This window comes from Anastrepha obliqua, chromosome 1 (genome assembly GCF_027943255.1).
Source record: "Anastrepha obliqua isolate idAnaObli1 chromosome 1, idAnaObli1_1.0, whole genome shotgun sequence".
In the NCBI taxonomy this organism is placed as follows: Eukaryota; Metazoa; Arthropoda; class Insecta; order Diptera; family Tephritidae; genus Anastrepha; species Anastrepha obliqua.
Window position 1 is genome coordinate 170,030,544 of NC_072892.1, and position 15,366 is coordinate 170,045,909.

At 36.6% G+C, this 15,366-nt stretch overlaps 1 protein-coding gene across 1 annotated transcript in view; it reads left to right on the top strand.

The window, feature by feature from the left end:
- The first annotated feature begins 1,797 nt into the window (after nucleotides 1-1,797).
- Nucleotides 1,798-15,366, top strand: part of LOC129240867 (putative mediator of RNA polymerase II transcription subunit 12) — a 123,613-nt gene continuing 110,044 nt past the window's right edge. The window contains exon 1 of the mRNA XM_054876910.1: nucleotides 1,798-1,845. The gene's annotated coding sequence lies outside the window, so the exon portion shown is untranslated. The remainder of the gene's footprint in view (nucleotides 1,846-15,366) is intronic.

Below are 15,366 nucleotides of genomic sequence, written 5' to 3' on the forward strand. Positions count from 1 at the left end.
CTGATAAAACCTATTAAGGATTACTTCTTTAGATGACTTAATTTTATGTACCGTCAAAGTAAAATTATCGGTTTTATAAATTTCAGACGCAAAATGGGGTAAAGGTCCGTTTTTCTTATAATTTAGTTCCGCTTATTTGCTGGTAAAAAAGTAATCAGTCGTAACATTTCTTTCCGCGCCAGCGATTGGTTCAACTAATTTTAGGAAAACAAACCAACCCAAATGAATTAAAAACTGTTGTGTTTTGTTATTTCCCAAATACGGGCATCCATTGATATTTAATTAATTTACCTTGTAGATCAGATGCCAACCATAATTTTGTTCCGAACAAAGTTTTATTTGCAGGCAATTTTCAAAGAATGAATTCCAAGCATTTCATACCAAAGCAAATGTATTCGCTTGCAACCGTAAACTCTGTTTGTTTCCTTTAGCGAAACGCATAATCTGTAAAATGTCCGTAAACGCTTTTCTGTCTGTGTTTCAAATATATGCAAGAATTACCAATAAGAAAATAAAAATGTGCCACAATATGCAAAACTCTGACAATTTCGGAAGAAACTGTAGTTAAATTTTCATCGAATTTTGAATTTTCGTCACTGTAGTGATGGATTGAAGTAGTCCCTGAGAAGTTTTCATATTTAAATTTGTATTTTCATATTTATATTAGAATTTAGAATTGGGAAGTCAAAATAATATAGAATTTTATTAAATAAATGAAACTGAAAATAGTCATAAAATATTAAAAGAAATTAAAAGAGAAAATTTTGCGAAGATTTGATACAACCAGTCATTTTAATGGGTAACTGTTAGTCTGTAAGAGTAATCGGGACTCAATAAATAGCTATTGTAAATAACTAAATAAAGAAATACAATAAATTAAAAATTAAAAAAAAAATTATAAAAAAGAAAAAAAAATAAAAAAAAATAAATTAATAATTTAAAATAATGAACACTTCTTTGCCAATTTCTACTATTAAAATTATTTACATTCTCGAATATTCACGAAACACAAAATTTAAATAAAAACTAGGGTTTAAAGCGAACTTCCAACAACATTTCATTCAAATTTAACTGCCAACAATTACCACCCACAAATTTTCAATCCACTCAAAAACTGACTCAAAAAGCTTCATGCACTACAGCTTGCACTCAATTCAACACATGCGAAACGCTTTTAGCCACAAACGTTAATACGACCCGCACCAGCTGTTGCCAGATTCATTCGGGTCTTCTAGTGGCGCACACTCGTCTGTTGGTGATGCCCGCGCATGCGCACTGAAAGTGTAAAAGTGAATAGCTCACGCGAAGCGTAGTGAAGCAAAAGACGCAAGTGAAGAAATACAAATACAAGAAAATAAATAGCCTTTGAATTTACGTGCATTCCATTTTTGTGTATAGCATCCGACTGATTGACCAACCGCACTAACCGATTTGCCAGAGGTGAGCAGAGCGCGCGCATGCGTTGGCCGAAGTGTTGCGAGATCATCGAGAGCATAAATTATTGTTTTAAGCTAATTGCAAAGCAGTAGTGTGAAGCCATATTTATGAGACATTTAAAAAGTGGGTCGGTAAAAAGTCATAGAAAATATAATAAAATTGTGAAATTGTGGGAATTGAGGGAATTGAGGCAAGTGAAGAAAGTGAAGTTGTTGAAAGCCGATTGAATTCTATTCGTAAACGTGGAGGTCATAAGAAATTGCTTAGATTTGCTTGGAAGTGCTTAAAGTTACAGGCGGCAGTAAAAAAATATTTCGCTAGTGTTCAGGCTGCTGCAACCAGAAAGCATCACCTTTTAAAAAAAATAATAAAATAAAAAAAAAAGTTCTACGCCCCACTTTGCAACTGGTAAGTTCCCTAGATAAATATTTGCTTATCTCTAAAATTGTTTCATTTAAAATTTTTCTCATTATGCGAGATCAGTAAACTTTACTCCACTCACGGGCTTCAACTTAATTTGCATTTTTAATTTAGTTTTCGTAAGCGTTATGCAAATACAATTCAGTTTTTGCTGGCTCATGCGCTTGGGACAGTCATCAGTGACCGACTGATATTTTATGGAAATGACTAAAAGTAATTATGGCTCTCATATTTTCTGTTTTTTTGTTTTGTGTCTTGTGTAATTGTGGCAGAATGGAGATCATTACAACTTGTGAAATGCTGTTAAACACTCCTCAGCCATGGACGTACATAACTAAATCATGTTTTGCTGCACGTGCAAAATCACCAACCGATCAACGTGATGCTGCGCCAATCCCTGGCTCACCAGCTCTTACACACATCTATGTGCATACATACACACACACACACATACATGGATTTCAATGAACTTGAACATGTGTGCAATCGAGTGGTTTGCTAATTGACAAAATGTTGTTGAACTTATTAAGCCTTTAAATCTGATTTTTCGAGTTCGTTAATGATTTTTTTTTTTTTTTGGAAAGTACGCAAACGCAAATATTGAAGCGGAAATTAGTAATATTTCAGGAAATTTTTCAATGGAAAATTATGGCTTAGTAAACTTTTTTCACTTTTCATGTTAGAAAATTCATTTCTTTTAAGTACTTTCGTCTTCTCGTCATTCGAGTACCCGATGGGAGTTACCCAATCATGCTCAAGCGAGGCGGAGAACAACTAATGGATGTTCGGAAAATAATGTTTTGTTCCACAATCGTGGCGTCTGCTGAAAGTTGTCTTTGTCCCAAATCCAGGCAAAGACAAATATAGCTATAGGTAGATGGGTAGGTGAAATGGTTGAAGTGCCAGTCTGGCACTCCTCAAGTAGCACCTAAGCGCCGTCTTGATACCATTATGAGACCGTCAGCAGGCTGATATCTATAGCCAGCAAGAGCTGTTGATTGATGGGATTCAGGTTGGCGCACTGCCCGAAGAAAGGAGCGCCCAGTGACTTTAATCGTCTAGCTGCCAACCCGGACATTTACAGAGAAAATGTTCACCAGTCTCCTTCTCTGAAAGGCTCCCACAGCTTCTGCAATGGGGGTTAAATGGTAATCCTAGCTTTTCCGCGTGTGTGCCTGTAGTTCAGTGACCAGTAATCACAGCTACGAGTTTGGAAATTGAATGGCTAGGAGCCCAAAAGACTTTCTGAGTTCTTCGTATATCGTATTGGGACCAAAGGGTTTTCAAAATAGTACATGACGAAAGGGAACTCCAACTTTTCTGCGGTTTTCTGAGAAATAATTTGTGCAGTTCCCATTTAAAAACTGTCAGGGGGATGCCGATACCCGGGTAGGAGGTCTCTGAGGCCAATTCAGTCCCCTTCTTAGCAAGCTCATCAGCAATTTCATTTGCCTATATTTTCTTATATCCTGGAACCCAGATCAGCGAAATGTTAAATGCACACCCAAGAGATTTGATCTCCTCCTTACAGGAGTTTATTAATTTCGTTCTGTCCCATGGCGTCGTCAGAGCCTTAATCGCGGCTTGACTCGCTCCCGCGTTCCCTAAGCATTTTGCAAGTCTGTAGGATCGCAAAGACTTATGCTTGAAAAACACTAGCAGTGTTCGGCAGTTTAAAGGAGATAAATAAATTGGCTGATTTAGAGAAAACCCAGCTCCGACTACCGGTTCCGTCCTGGAACCGTCAGTGAAGACGGTGAAGATTTTCCCCTCGATCCAATCCTTCCTATTTGGAAATATTGCCCTAGCACGACCCTCAAACTCTAGTTTGCGTATCGAGAGATCTGTTCGAAGTTCGGAGAAGTACAGTGTTAACTGCCCGAAAATGCTACCATGTCCCTTGAGAGATTGCCTTCAGAGGCCAATCTTCTTTAACCTGATTGCACTTTGAGCTGCGATGGAAATAACGTGAAAGTCGATGGGAAGTAAGTGCAAAACGACATTCAGGGCAGCACTGGGGTAAGTTTTACCTGTTCCGGTGATGCCAATGCATGCAGTGCTTTACACCCTCCCCAGTTTAGTGTTATTATAGCTCTTCCGAAGAGCTATCCACCAAACTAGGTATATGTTAAAATTGTTAAAGCACGACCTGTGGCTTAAGTCCCCATTTTTTACCGAACATAGATTTGCAGGAGTAGAAGGCTACACTGGCCTCCTTTACCCTATTTTCAATGTGTAGCCTCCATTACAGTTTGGGGTCAAGTATCACTCCAAAATACCTAACTTCCGCTGAAAGCGGGAAAACGTGTTTGTTTAATTTGGGAAGTGGAAAGGGTGGAGGTGTATATTTTCCGGTAAATGGCACCAGCTTCGTTTTGTCAGAGTTGACTCGGAGGCTGCAAGTGGCAGCCTAGCGACTGAGTACAACCAGTGACCCTTCCAAAATCTCAGCCATGACTGAGGGAAACGGTTCCGATGCCATCAGGACCAAGTCATCGGCGTATGCTACTACCTTAACCTCACCTTCATTTGACATTATCAGAACTTCGTCAATAGCAACTAGCCAAAGTAGGGGCGAAAGGGCACCTCCCGGCGGACACCAGGACACCAGGACACCACCAAATACAATTATGCTTTATCGAAAACTTTCAGACCTATAAGCCTGACATCGTTTATGCGTAAACGTCTGGAACGTATGGTGGAGAAGCATATTAGGAAAAGCGTTCTAAGTCACAACCCGCTCAATTTAAGACAACTCGCTTATCAAAGCGGTAAACTAGTGAATCGGCTCTGCTCGAGTACGTTTGCATAATCGAAAAGGGTTGGCGACAAGAGAGTGCACTTTTGGTGTGTTCGTGGATATTTTGCCAATGTTACCCTTGACTCAATGCGTTCTTCTATCAGACGACATGGAGTAGAAGAAATCATTGTCAGATGGATTCAAGGTTGAGGTCGAGAAGGACTGCCCTCAAGGCTGTGCACTCTTTGACCTACTTTGGTGTTTTATTGTGGACTCTCTACTTAATAATAGTCAGCTGGAATTTGAACTCATCCAAGCTTATGCTCCCGATGTGTGTGTACTACTCTCAGGACGGTCACTAGAAATCTAATGCAATTAAGGGCAGGCAGCTCTAAACAAAATTGAGACTTGGTGCGAATTGCATGGCCTTTCGGTGAATCCTATAAAAAGTGCTTTGGTACTTTTCACTAGCCCTGAATTCTTTCTAAGTGTCAATTCTGGATCGATTGACGACTTCCTGAAGTCCACCCATAGAAGACGTTGGGGCGCCATGTTCTGCGTATGGATAAATTTCATATTCTTCCTCTTCCGGACCGCTTTAACGTCATCAATGAACCCAAAACATTCGCGATCTTTCTATTTTTCTCCACTGTAATCTATTCGGGTGTAGTAAAATGGTATTTCTGAATGAGCGCTTGGACTTGACCAACCCTCCACAAATCTAATCTAATATAATTGACGTCACATGCGCAAATCTTAAGTTAGGAGGTAAGTTAGGAAAAAAAAAAATAAATAAACATTAAAAAAAAAATAATTAAAAAGCAATTTCTTTAAAATTTTGTTTTAAAGAATATTTTATTCTAAACATTTTTTTTTAACTATTTTGATTTGTTTTTTAATATTTTTTTTTTAATATTAAAAAAAAACTTGGTAGAATGAAATATACTTTTAAGTAAAAATAATAATTTTTTGATATTTTAATTTAATTTCCACAAAAATTAAAATTTTTTTTAAATGAAATACAAAAATCAAAAAATTAAATATTAAAAAAAAGTAATAAAAATTAAAAAAAAATTATTTAAAGTATATTTTATTGTAACAAATATTTTGTTAACTATTTTGATGGGTTTTTGAATTTTTGTTTTTTCAAAATATTAAAAAAGAAAAAAATTTGGTAGAATAAAATATACCTTAAAATAAAAAAAATTATTTTTTAAGTTGTTGATTTAATTTGTAAAAAAAAAATTTAGTTTTTTTTTTAAATTATTTAGGGAAAATTTTTGTTTGATTGATAAAAAATACATAAAAACTTTTGTTTTTTATTTTTTTCCAAATTTTTTAGGAAATAAATAATTGCTTGCCTGGATTTGTTATGTTAACACTCATTCGCTTTTCTAAAAAGTGACAGTTAAGACGGCGGGTATTCATATGAAACATCTCATCTTATCGACACGATGGGTATCACAAAAAGTACTAAACACATTTTTAAATTAACGCTAGGCGGCTCTTATATGTGCATACATTTTTCGATTATATTTGCTTGCACAGGCAACCTGAGCGTACCATCTCGAGACGCTGTATGAACTGTTTGGGAAGTCATTCGTTAGTCTATGATTAATATTTTAAAGCACCTATTGCTGTGAAACAAACCTTTATAATATTTTAAGAGTATATAGATTCACTGATGCCACCCTCGACAAACTAACTGCCTCTTAGTTATTAGTGAGACTTCGAACCGATAAAAAGAAACATCGCTCAGTGCGGCGAATAGAGGATAAAATTATAGAAATTTTATAACAGAAATATTGAATTATTAAAATATTTAACTAATATTACAATAAATTATGGATATAAATAAAAAAGTACTATTTTGGGTCTGTTATAAACTAAATCGAGCCAAGACTGAAGTTTTTTTTTTTGCATAAATATTTGATAATCTCAAATACTTCCTTAAGACATTTTATTGTGCGTGATAATACTGAATTCAACGTGAACTATGAATTCAATTAGCAATCAGCAAAAGCCGAAAAAATAATCAATCAACGAAAAATACTTTTTTAGCGCTCATAAATTGGCATTTCCTACTTGTAATTAAAACAAATAAATCAGCGCGAAACTGGTTATATTGACAAACAAAAGGCAAAGGAAGAGATATTTGGATATGTAGAGAAAAATGTATTTCGCAAATTTATCCGCCTACCAACCGTTTGCGGCACTCCTGTGTGCAATCACGACACTTTGAGTATTTCACATATGCCCATGCGTGTACGTATGTGTGCGATGCATTTGTACGTCTGAATTACCAATCAGCTGTGAAATAAGCCACGCGTTAAATGCAATGTGTGCAAGTACGAGTTGTCGATTGTCTAGAAAACGGCAAAACCACGAAACCGCTTCTCTGTTCGTTTGTCTTGGGAACAAAGCGCATGCGCAACAGTTGTTTTGCTGCAGACAATGACTGGGCTATCATGTGAATATGTACACTAGTGATGATAATGTTAATAGATAGTCAGTGGATATTCCCGTGCTTTCGGGATTTTTATCTTCAGTGCAGCCTGTGATGGTTGGAACATTCAAACTGGATTTCAATTAAAACTAAAGAAAGAACGAATATCATTTTTTAAACCGAACCGAATCGAAGTGAACTTCTGTAAATTTCAGCAGAAGTTGAACCTAAACCGAACCAACCATAAAGGCAAAAAGGTTACATAGAAGTCATCGTAAGGAGGTTTTGAGGGCCTGGACTTCGCCAATAACATCTACCTCCTCTCTCACAAACGCACAGACATGCAAGCGAATGTGGACCGACTAGTCACGCTGTCACGCACAGTCGGACTGGAGGTCAACATCGCCAAGACAAAGACTAGAAGAGTCAACCACAATAAAGCAAACCTTATAATGGTTAACGGGTGTCCGGTGGAATTTGTCAAAAGCTTTTGCTACCTCGGCTGCACTATCACGACAGATGGTGCAGCAGACGAAGATGTCAACTGCAGGCATACAGTATGGGCGAGTTCGCAAATCTCCAGGCGCTCTAACTGCCAATAATCCGCACTGAAGTGAAACATGGTTGGTCTCCAACACACAGAGGCTACAATCTTTCATTAACGAATACCTCCGCATCACCTGCAAAATATTCTGGCCAAACACCATCAGCACCGGTGCGCTGTGGAGATCAACGGATAGGTCACACGCTTAGAAAACCACCAAATAGCAACACGAGAATGACACTGGACGGGAACGCGCAAGGGAGCAGAGGTAGCGGTCGACCAAAAAACATTTTTAGAAGGTCGATGTTGCGCGAGCTAGCAGATGACGAATCACATTGGACGGCGAAAAAGCAATAGCCCAGAGTCTTGTCGAGGGCCTATATTCCCGAGCGGAGTGAGCGAGGATATCAAAAAAAATTAATTGCACTTTTGACCGAAATATTAGTATTTTAACCCGCCATCGGACCAATATTGCTTTTGGAAAGGGAAAAACATTGATTTGAAGTCATTTTATATCCAATATTTTCGATAAATTAATTGCACTTTCAGCAAAAATGTTATAAAATGTTTCACCACCCTCAGACTAGTTCTGTCCTTGGGAAGGGGCTTGATTTGAAGTCATTTTATACCTGATATTTTCGATAAAAAATGTTAAAATTATAGCCCACCGTAATTAAATAAAAAATTGGATTAAAACAGGGCCACAAATTGGTATTATGTGAGATAAGAATTGGCTTCATGTATATAAAAATATATAAAAAAATAAGCGAAGGGAAAAATAGAAAAGTACAACGTAGAAGCTCTTTATCACGAAAGTACTAAGGTTTGTCTAGCGAACAGATTCTCGCGTAAAATTACGAAGAATAACGTAAACGAAAATGTTGATCCGAATGCATTTTGGAAGCGTCAGAAGAAGCTCTAGGCAAACGGCTACTAAGCATTGCTAAGGCCAACCGAAGAAGTAAAATGGATAACTGAACAGCAAAAGAAGACATTTTTGACTACAAGACAGCAAAAACAGTCGAAAGCAAAGAACGCTACGTTGAACAAAGAAATTTAACCAATCATAGACTAAGAGAAATAAAAGAATCGTGCTGGGAAAGTTTCGCAAACTCCATGGAAAGTGATATGCATGGAAAATATTAAGAATTCAGAAGATAGAAGAGTATGAAACAATAAAAATACATCCGATACAAATTAATAAATGGGAATCATACTTTATAGAATTATACAAAAATGACACCACAATGATGCAAGCGCGCCCTTCTATAATTATTAATCTAGAGATATAAACTTAACTACTAAGGAACTTGAATTTGCAATAGAAATGCTCAAGAATAGAAAAGCTCCTGGTCCTGACAGTATTGCAAATGAAATGATTGAATGTGGTTGAGCGTATCTTCTTCAACAGTATGCACATCTTTTCGAAATTTCATTCAAAAATGAAAAAAATACCGGAAGAGTGGAAATAAAGCGTTAAAAAAAAGGCAAAACAGATGATCCACAGTATTATCGCAATAGAAACCTGCTAATCTCAGTTCAAAAGCTTTTGACTAAAATTTTGTTGTCGCAACTTCATCTTTAGTTACAAGAACAAGAGGAGCAGCAAGGCTTTCTTCAAAACACATACTTAGGTCCTCAACGGATTGTAATTATATTTAGTTTACAACAAATTATAGAAAAGTCAATCGAGTTCGATAATTCTGCTTTTGCGTGTTTTGTTGATCTTAAACAAGCGTTTGATCGAGTCAACCTTGAGAATGAACTGCAAATATTAAAAGAAAGAAAGGCGCCTCATCAAAACTTACCAGTCATCAGCGATCTCAATACCACGTGCTAAACAGAAATAAATAAATATATTAAAAGCATTAATTGTGCTACCGGAATACGGCAAGGTGACTGCTTTAGTCCACAACTTATTAACCTTATTATGGATAAAATTATCTTAGAGGTAAGGCCACTGGCTGGATACAAAATGAACAATGAAAACATATCTATAACCCAGTGCGACAATTTTCAGCTCACCACCTCGGGCCCAAGCCAAACCAATTGCAAATGAAAGTACTCATGTTGAATAGTAAAACCCCAACTGAGTTTTGGTCTAACGGGTCACAATTTTTTTACAGTGTATTAAGGGGGGAGCCTGGTTTGTAAGGTCAAAAAAATTTATTTTTTTTTTTCATTTTAAGCGATTCCTAATATATTTCAGAATATACACAAAGTTACAGAGCCTAATTCTCAATATTTCCGTAGATACAAAGCCAGAGGTAGGCGAGCGTTAGGTAGTTACGCTGTGACCGGACAGCTATAGTACAAACTTTATCTTCTTTTCTCGACTTTTCATTTTTATGATTTCTTTGAATTGGCGTACATGAATGAAAAAAAAACGAATGAACCTTTTGATATGAATCATAGCTTGTTCCCTTCAGTATTAAATTCTCTTCTAATTAAACTAACAAAATAGATAAAAAAAATTTTTCAAGATTTTTATACCAAGTTGAAGTGAATTTTTTTTTATAGAAAGGCATTTTTTTCTTTAAAACCTCCAAAAAGTTGAAATTTTGGAATTTCTCTTAGTTTTCTTAGTTCATCTAGAATAAAAAATCATGATAATTAGATCCATTTGAATTTAATTAGAAATCCATTTGAATTTTTTGCTTTAGATAATAATTACGAGCTGAATCTTGTATGCCAGTTGGAAACTCCAGCGTTGCAGCGCTCTACTAATTTCTATGTTAAACATTTTTTTCAACTTATTTTAACCAGTACAAAAAACTTTTTAAATGTTCATGAAAAGATAGAAAAAACTTTGCAGTGCTAAATTAATTTTTTCCTTAAAAAAAATCGCGAGATACAATTTTTAGACCAGGCTCCCCCCTTAAAGTTCCGCAATATTGATCAAATGCTATATTAAATAATATGGTAAATCCAATTCAAATATTGAGTTTTCTTAAATTTCGTCTTGGAAGACTTTTAGTAAAATTCAATGATACATGAATCCCACCATTATGTGACTATTTAACCCATTTTTTCAAAAACAGGTACAGTGTGCCACTTAAGTCACTTTACTCTTGTTATATTATATTTGCACAAATCACCCTGTAACTTGGCCAAATTTTTGTTAAATTTAAAAAACTGTGATGCAAACTAATATATTATATTTTCTTCTAGGCTACAAAAGAAAAACAATTACTTTTAAATTTAGTCTTAAATTATTCCAACGAATGTAAACATACTCAAATATTTGCGTCGACAAAAGTCTACGTACTCTTAATTTCTTGCGTTGTCTGGCGTCAGCGTTTTTCTTAGAAATAACGGAGATTTTTGAAAAATGTGAGCAGTAATGAGTAAATTCATTATAGTTGGCGTGTTTTGCTTAAGCTGGCCAAAATATTTGATTTTTATAGACAAAATGCCTCGAAAAGAGTTATCACTCGATGGTCGTGGAAAGATCCTGCATCTCTACATAAAAGAGCAAAAATCTTATGCAGAGATAGCTAAGATTATGGGTAGAACCAAATCCTCTATTCAGACTGTCATTGGGCGATCCAAATACGAAGGGCGCATTAAAAATAACAAAAGATCCGTCCGGCCACCTGCACTTTCCGATAGTGACAGGCGCACAATAAAGCATCTGGTGGACAAGAATCCGTTTTGTAGCGCAGTGCAGATTGCGTCAGAGCTAGGTCGCAACATTGACAAGGAGGTGCCCTCGGAAACAGTCGATAAATACATATAGCTTTAGCTCATAAACTCCTCGTGAGAAGCCGCACATAAATTTAATTAATAGGAGAAAGCGCTTAGAGTTTGCCAAAGCGTATGTGGACAAACCAACTGACTTCTGACGGAAGGTCATCTTCTGAGATGAGTTGAGTACTATAAGAACCATTAAACATAGCTGCAGCAGGAGTCGGACATTTGGAATTTATCGACGGAAAAATATACCAATATTGATATTTTGAAAAAAAAAATATGAAGAGCAGTGCCGAGAAATTGGGACATTGTAAAAATCGTGAGAGCCAGAACACGAGCATGGAACGAACATTTGATTCGAGCCCCTAGCAATCGGTTGATAAAAATAGCTCGAGATAGGATACCAGAAGGAAGAAGACGATCAGGAAGACTACAAAAATGATGGGATATCTACTTCAACAGAAAATGAAACATAGCAATGAAATGAGGTTTATGCTTTATACTGTAAAGGAATGTACAACAATTTACGTGTAATTTCTCACATATTAAAATGTATTTATGTATCAATGTATATATGAAAACTCCAGCGTTTAAATATGTATGTATTCTAATTTTTGTGTAAGGAAAAAACAGGCAAAGCCTATAATAAAATATGAAGGAGAAGAAGAATACTAGTACTGTCTTCGCCAAAGTTAGTCTGGGCGATAGCCTCTTTCATAATTATTTGCGTTTATTCGGGTTGAGCAAAATTTTTGTAAAATTGTGAATTGATGTATCAGACTTGACTACAAAAACAAAAACAAAAACCATGTAATAAGTCACCCTGGAATTAATACCAACTAATCACTGCACTCAAATATACCCAACACTTCGGGCTCTCGAAACGGCGAGCTTTGCCATCGCTAATATATTTGTGTGTATCCACTATCAACTGGCCAGATTCGCATGCCTCGCAACGCTGTTTGTTTTCATTTTCAACAGCTTTATTTGTTTTTCATACATTTGGGGGTCTGTGCTGGGCTGTTAGTTTGGCGGTTAGGCGGTTTGTCGGCTTGGTGTAGCCGGTGACCGATATGTTAGCAGCGAATGTGCTAATGCTTTTTAACTGGCATACAGGTAAATTTGTGCACCGACGAGGTGCGGCTGTTGGCGCTGCGGCAGTGATGGCGTTGCCATTTGTGACGCAATCGTTGCGCTGGCAAAGCGAGAAAAAACGTGATAAAAAAATGTTTTTCGTTTTGCGACGTTTTTGGGCGAAGGCGTGCGTGTTCCTACTTACATACGAGTACTCGTTTGTTACAACATAAAAGAGGCGGACTAGACACAAGACACACAGATTCCCAAAAATAAAAAAATAAATTAAATAAAATAATATAATATTATTTCTGTATCTGCTTTTTGTGGACCAGCTGAGTCAGGGAAATTCCTTCAGGCGGTTTCGCAGTTAATGCAGAAATTGTTTTCAATTATTTACTGTTATTCATATACATACTTATAATTGTGTATTTATATTGCTTTGTTTACAGCTCTCCCTAAGTTGAATTCATACAAAAATTCCAATTTATTTAGTTATTAAAATGGCGCAATCGAAACTCCTAATAATTTCTTTTAATTCGCACTACAGCTGCTTTACCCGCTAGCTTTTATTTACAAAAGAAAAATGCATTGTAAAACACGTCTAATCACTTACACTGGCCAATTGGAGCGTGAACGACTATATTTCATTAGCTGCTCGCGTACATTTGCAGTATTCATTAGCCGCTTTGGCCCCAGCCACTGATGGCAAACTCAGCTTTTGCCGCCATACAGATAAACTAATTATTTGCCAATATTTTGTGTAACTGTTTAACTGTGATTGCCTAATGGGGCATTGCTCGTGGGCTAATTGAGTTTCTGTGGTTGGAGTTAAGCCACTTTAACTCGTTGATCGGGAGTTATGCCCCTGCACACTTTTTACATTTTTTTTTATTCATTTTCAGTTTCCCACTTCTCCATGCATGCAAATAAATATTTCAGCATATAAAATTGCTAATTTGTGAAAAGAATTCAATGGAAATTCGAACGATGCCTTCGGGCTTTAATGAAAGAGTAAAAGGTATAAGGGGTGATGCAATGGGACCGCATATTTTTTTCTGTAAATAAAACACAAAATTTGTCGAAATTATGGTATTTGATATAATTTCTTAGCTTTTTTTTAGTCTATAACATTTCTGTGTGAAGCACAGTATCCATTAAATGCGCATCACGAGCCTTCTGGCAGTAGAGAATGCTAATATTGGGCGTCTTCGATGCGCCACTTCTCTGCGCGCCATGTGTGGGCTCTGCTCGGTGGACGAAAAATGTTCATGTCAAAGCATTAACAAATTTATCAAACTAGATTCGCCACTAGCGCGTACGGTTATACTTCAAAAAACCGATATATCTCCCTATATTCAATGCTCCCAAATCTTTGTTTTCAGATATTAGGCAAGTTTATTAGGCCGCAAATTTTGTTGCTCCAACTTTCTGAATTCTCTATTGCTGTTGCCCGTCGTGTTCACACATGACAACTCTCTTGCAACGAGTCGAGTAGCCTCGCGCCTTGCCGTCTGTTGCCCAGTGGATGGTGTGAGGTGATGCGAATTGATTCGTGAGACACGCTAAGGTAACGAGCTGCTCCCTCAAGCTTAAATGATGGTTTTCCAACACCATTTTCTTGACTTTGTTGACGACTTTGTTTTCATCTGTTGAAAACATTGATGGGCGACCTGATCCGGGTAAATCTTTCACGACTTCTCGGTCCTCTGCAAAAGCCTTATACCACTCGTACACCCGTGTACCGTGTTTTTGATAAAACTCGCCATAGACTTTCTGCAACATTTTCAACGATTCGGCACACGAAATCCCATTCAAAACGGAACATTCAAAAGATAAGACAAATTCTTTGTTCGATATTTTTATTTATAGTGAAAATCGCAGAGCACAGCTGCGGTGGACTGATATAATTAAATGCCATGAGTAAGTTAATTAACAGATCACCTCAAACTCTGCGACACTATAGAGGACAGTTGACAGTAACATTCCAGCAGAAAAAACTTAGACATCTGTGTAACACGCGCTTTTTAAATGAACAATTCCCGATATTTCTTTTGACAGAATGTATTCTAAATATAACACAATTTACGTTGGCGTCAATAAGCAGTCTGCTGACTAAACGTTGAGATCTTTGAAATATCACTGGTTTTCCAATTTTTAAACACACTATTTTGACTAACTCCGCTTAAAAAAACTATATCATAAGAACACATTGACAAGTTTTAAGAATTTATTAGCGGCTCACATAATTTCAATATTTGAGGAAGTGAAACTTCTTAGGCGTTGTAAAATGTCAAGGCCATGCCACGTTTTGGGCCTTTTCGTTCCACGAGAGAGAAAGAAGATATAACGTAGAGGAAAAGAAGAGAGAGAGGGCTATATCTTATATATATCTTAGATACACTTTAGGTTATTTTTCCTGAGTTTTTCCTTGTGGTTGCTAATTTCTAGTAAGAAATAACACTGCCTACTTTTTGGCGCTCGTTTCTTGGTGCAAACTTGTAGGAAATATATAAAGTGCTATATAAAGTACTATAAAGTTCTATCCATTCCGGCGTCGGATTTATTGGTATTGCCTTGCGGTAATTTGTGCCGTTGCTGCCGTCCTGGAATCGCTCCGTTTGTGCGGGTGATAAACGCTCGGAGTAGTGCGCGTTGTTGCCTTCTCCGTTTTTTGTAAATTTTGTCTATTTGTAATCTCTGCAAATGTAGTGAATTTATTTAGATATATATTCTTTCTCTCTCTCTCTCTCTCTCTCTCTCTCTGTCTCATTATCTCTCAGGTCTCTCCCTCTTTCTTTGTCTGCCCTGAAAGTTTCACTTCTGTTATTTGTACTACGCTACACCCGATTTTTTTTGTTTTTAAAATAGGTTATTCTGCTACAAGGCCCTTCTAAATCAAAGTTTCAATCTTTTCGCTAATTAAAAAAGAAAATATACAAACTTTCGTCAAATTTAATAACTTGTAATTAGAACTTTTAGAAAAATTTCGAATATGCAGTTTTATGGCCC